The 5,494-nt window shown below is 44.6% G+C and overlaps 1 pseudogene across 1 annotated transcript; it reads right to left on the bottom strand.

Annotated features, from left to right (window-relative positions):
• Nucleotides 1–3,007: 3,007 nt before the first annotated feature.
• Tyms-ps (thymidylate synthase, pseudogene) lies at nucleotides 3,008–4,354 on the bottom strand (annotated as a pseudogene). The gene has a single exon (NR_000040.2). The product of NR_000040.2 is annotated as a thymidylate synthase, pseudogene (transcript).
• Between the last annotated feature and the right edge of the window lie 1,140 nt (nucleotides 4,355–5,494).

Here is a 5,494-nt window from a genome sequence, read left to right as displayed (position 1 = left end):
CTTCAGCAAGCTGGGTGGTTCATATTTCACTATTGCCACAGTAATCCTGGGGGTTCTTGCTCCAGAAGGAAGGAAGGAAGGAAGGAAGGAAGGAAGGAAGGAAGGAAGGAAGGAAGGAAGGAAGGAAGGAAGTTTCGTGTGAGGTTATCAAAGAATTTGCCAAAAAGAAATAACTTTTTTCTGACTTTGCCAAACTGGCATGTTCAACAGACTGTCCTGTTCATTGTTTATGAGTACCATCTCCCATCTTCCAGCTTCTGAACGATCCTTTGAACTCTGGCTCTTTCAGAGTCAAGCCTCTAAACCCTCCATTGATCCTACATAGGGATGGCTAAAAGAATTTGTGAAAATGAGCCCAATACACATATGTCCTATGCTAGTTGTATTTTTTGCAAGTCAAATAGAAAGATACAAATCTTAGCCTAGGCTTGGGAAGATATCAGACAGGGTGCACTTCTTATTTGTAGGTCCTCAGGACTTGCAAGTCCTGACAGGGCACACTGGGGTGCCGCTCTGACATCCTACCACATCATATTTAGAGCCCAGTGTGGTCACCACAAGGTTGAAACAGCATCCACTTCAGATTCAACCCTAGGCTATAAAATAATCAGCAGGCACTGAACATGAATTGGTGATTCATTTTCTAGCCTCGAGGACTGGGAAAGGCTGAGTACCTCCGACTTTTTCACAGCCTTCCCAGCCTCCAGAACTGGTTTTAAAGACGTTTGCGAACCAGAGGGTCAAACTCAACATACTTCATGGTGTGGGCTCTTGTATCTCCTGGTCCCTTTGAAAAGTTCATGTCATCAGTACTACAGGGAATCCTATGTCTCAGGTTTTCTTGCCAATTGGTTTTCAGGTGGCTTTCTTTTTTTCCTTTTTTTTTTTTTTTTCTTTTTGGTTTTTTCGAGACAGGGTTTCTCTGCATAGCCCTGGCTGTCCTGGAACTCACTTTGTAGACCAGGCTGGCCTCGAACTCAGAAATCCGCCTGTCTCTGCCTCCCAAGTGCTGGGATCAAAGGCGTGCGTCATCACACCCAGCATTCAGGTGGCTGTCTTTCTTTCTTTCTTTCTTTCTTTCTTTCTTTCTTTCTTTCTTTCTTTCTTTCTTTTTTTTTTTTTGGAGGCAAAGGTTAATGTCTTAGAAGTAATAGTCTTAACAATAGGGCAGGACATAACATATATTAAGGCTAGAAAGGCAGAAGTTTCAGATATTAGCAAAAGTCACTTGGACACTTGAAGCACTGATGAATTGGCCAGAGATTAAAACAAAACAAAACAAAACAAAACAAAACAAAACAAAACAAAACAAAACAAAACAAACTTAAGTGCATTGAATCCCCTGGATTGGGTTATATATATATATATATATATATATATATATATATATATATATATTCAACTTGCTATTATTATTGGCACTATTCTACTAGTAAATCGTTGTGTTTCCACTCATCTTTAGAGCACTCCTGAATATAAAAAGAAAGGGGGAGAATGCTACACACACCCCAGTGAAGTTTGCTTGGCAGGCAGAGGCACCTGGGAGCACTCCAAGGAAACTCACCTCCTGGAACTTTGGCGTTCTCATAACCCATATACTCATACCCTATCCCCACATTAGTCTGGTGTATGGATCCATGTGCTCTCTTTTAGTATTATCTTATTATAAGTGCCTTTTAAGATTGAATTCTGACATAGCTAAGCCTTCGCCAGTGTTTCAACGTCCTAGAAAATGCTTGAAGCCGAGGAGCTTGGAAGAGACAATGAAACTAATTAGGCATTACAAAGAATGAGATAGAATAGCTCAGGGCTAGTCTGCAGAGTGTTTACTTGGGACAGTAGCCAGTCTTACCCAGACAAGGGTATTCACCATGGCCTAGCGAATAGGTGGGTTTACAATGAGAAAAGTTAGGGAATCCCACTGAGACAGGTTTCTTCACTAGACACAAAGAAATCAGGCAGAACTATAGAGCATAAATTTTATGCCTCAGTCCAGCTTTTTTAATATTAATAACAGAGAGGAAATTGTAACCTCCCCCAGCCTGAAGCAGGCTGAGCCAGACATTGACCTTTCTGCCACTAAGGAGACTACCTAGGTTGTAGCCTCCCTCCCTAGATCACTCTATTGCTCAGCCACTGCCACTGTTCCCCTTCAAGATACTGCTGCCTGCTGGGAGGCCACTGAGCTATTCCTGAACTACACCCTATCCTGCACATTGTCATCTGCAGCTGGGCTCCTAGAATGAATTAACGGGAATGGGCCTCCCCCACCCCCCCACCCCCCTTTATAAGCGCATTTGCCATTAAACATATGAGCTTTGATCAGAAATCTTGACTTAGCTCCATTTTTCTCTCGACCACCTATTTCCCCTCTCTTTCAGCCCTGGCCTGCCACTCAGGTGTACCCTGAACATGTGAGCCATGAGCTGGCTCACAACAAGTTACTGCATGGGGTCCTCCATGAGGGACTGTGAGGGCTCATCCTTTGAAGGACTTCGAGGGCTCCTTCTTGAAGGACTGAGAGGACTTCTTGATGGGCTGTGTGGTGTCCTTGAGTGACTGTGAGGGCACCTCCTTGAAGGACTGCATGGGATCCATTATGAGGAACTGTGAGGGTTCATCCTGAAGGACTTTGTGGGTTCCACATTGAGGGACTATGAGGGCTTCTCCTTGATGGGCTGTGTGGGGCCCTTGAGTAACTGTGAGGGCTCCTCCTTGAGGGACTGCATAGAGTCCTCCATGAGGGACTGTGAGGGCTCATCCTTGAAGGACTTCAAGGGTTCTGCCTTGAGGGACTGCGAGTGCTTCTACCTGAAGTACTTCATAGGCTACTCCATGAGCGACTGCAATGGCTACACTTGGAGGTGTACACAGAAGTGGATGCTCACAGTCAGCTATTGGATGGATCACAGGGCCCCCAGTGGAGGAGCTAGAGAAAGTACCCAAGGAGCTAAAGGGATCTGCAACCCTATAGGTGGAACAACATTATGAACTAACCAGTACCCCGGAGCTCTTGACTCTAGCTGCATATGTATCAAAAGATAGCCTAGTCGGCCATCACTGGAAAGAGAGGCCCATTGGACTTGCAAACTTTATATGCCCCAGTACAGGGGAACGCCAGGGCCAATAAGTGGGAGTGGGTGGGTAGGGGAGTGGGTGGGAGGGTATAGCGGACTTTTGGGATAGTATTGGAAATGTAAATGAGGAAAATACCTAATTTAAAAAAAAACGTCGATATTCACAGCATCACTGAAAGCTCTCTAAACAGCTATCTCCATTTTAATCGTTGGATGTGGATTATACCCTTCAATCTGAAAGTCTTCAACTTTGAAATCATCGATTGTCTCACCTTTTCGAAGGATTTTGAGCTTTGGGAAAGGTCTCGCTGTAGCTGAATTTTCAGCGGCTCTATATGATTCAGGTAAATATGTGCATCTCCCAAATTGTGGACAAAATCACCTGGCTAAAAATGTCTGCAGGCCTGTGATATGTGCAATCATGTAGGTGAGCAGAACATAGCTGGCAATGTTGAAGGGCACACCCAGACCCATATCTCCTGACCTCTGGTAAAGCTGGCAAGATAGCTCCCCATTCACCATATAGAACTGACAGAGGGCATGGCAAGGAGGCAGGCAGTGCCATCAGGGGAAGATCTTTTGGGTTCCAGGCACACATGATTCTTCTGTCATCAGGGTTGGTTTTGATGGTGTCAATCACTTTTTGCAGCTGGTCTACTCCTTGTCCTGAGTAATCTGAATCCATGTCTTTGTACTCTGCTCCAAAATGCCTCCATTGGAAACCATAAACTGGGCCCAGGTCCCCTTCCTGTCGGGCAGAAAATCCCAAGCTGTCCAGAAAGTCTCGGGATCTATTAGCATCCCAGATTCTCACTCCCTTGGAGGACAATTCTTTAGCATTTGTGGATCCCTTGATAAACCACAACAACTCCTCCAAAACACCCTTCCAGAACACTCTTTGGTTGTGAGCAGAGGAAATTCATCTCTCAGGCTGGATCGTGCCTGCATGCCGAACACCTACAGGGTGCCAGTGCCCATGCGGTCCTCCTTCTTGAAGCCGCAGCACAAAATGTGCTCCACCTGCCTCAGGTACTGGAGTTCTCCATGCCCCGGGGCTTCCGCGCCCAGCGTCCGATGCAGCTTGGAGCCAACCACCAGCATAACAGAGCAGTCTGGCAGCAGTGTAGTCAGAGTCAAACCCAGGACCTTCCTGGCGCTCTTTTCCTCCAACACCAGCCCGCCTCTTCCTCTCAGGTGGCTTTCTTAATGGAAGGCACTGATTGAAGAGTGGATGGGACAGCACAGTGACTCAGAACATCTGCTTTCAAATGAAGCTTCCAGCACAGGCTGCTTCTGTTTGATGGTCATTTGTGCAATTGCTCCATCTCAGTGTTCCCAGCTCTCTCAGAGCACAGTCTCTTAAACTGTGGTAATGAACCAACATGGAGTTGTGTAACGGAATGGGGAGGCAGGTCTCAAAACATTTGGCAATAGTAAAAGCTTTCTGAATATGGGACAGACAAGATTTAATTAAAAATCAAACATAGTAAGTTTGAAGTGTTTCTCGAAGCATTTGCATCACGCAAGTTGCATTCTGTAGCTCCCCTGCAATTGTGGTGCAGTACGCATTTGTGGGTGCACTACATTCTTATCCAGTGCTCATGAACTCCACCGGAAACACTGCGGCTCATGTCGCAGACTCCTGTAAGTTATGAATTGCAGCATTTTTTGACTGTACATACTATGTTTTCTGTGCTAATGACTAAACTGTAAGAATCAAAGACTTTTAGTATTTCCCTACTGTTATTCCTCATCATGGAAGTACCATATTAGCATATCTGGGTTTTTATCACGCTAGAACATTTGGTTTTAACAACTAATGTTTGAATGAATGCCATGAGCTTCATAAGCAATTGTCTGATGAACTTTGGCATCAGACTAAAACAGAATTTCACACAAGAAGCCCTAAACATACTTCTACCATTTTGTGCTCCATATTTGTGTGAAACGGTAGTCTCAGTATTATGGTTAAAAAAAAAGTATAATGTGGAGCATGGTGAAGATGCTCTGAATTATCTGTAGTAGCAGGTAATAAAAAATAAACATAAATCTATCTCATTAGTATGCAGATTTGCTTTGCTCTTTAGTAAGCTGATAAAGCTATACCAGAGGGTTTCTTTAAAATAAATCTATTCATAATTTATTATTCATAGATATTTGATTTGTATAACTATTTATGCACATGTGTGTGAGTATGTGTGTATGTGTGTGTGAGAGAGAGGGGAGAGAGGAAGAGACAGAGAGAGGGAGAGACAGAGAGAGACAGACACACACAGAGATAATGCACATGGAGAGGTCAGAGGACCACCCATAAGAGTCAGTTCTCTCCTTCCACCCAGTGGGTTCTTGGAATCAAACTCAGGTCCCTAGGCTTGGTAGTGACCTTTTATCCCCGGGACCACCATCTTGCTGGTCCT

This window comes from Mus musculus, chromosome 10 (genome assembly GCF_000001635.26).
Source record: "Mus musculus strain C57BL/6J chromosome 10, GRCm38.p6 C57BL/6J".
NCBI classification, from domain to species: Eukaryota; Metazoa; Chordata; class Mammalia; order Rodentia; family Muridae; genus Mus; species Mus musculus.
Note: the sequence above shows the minus strand (reverse complement) of the source record. Positions and strands in the feature narration are given on the sequence as shown.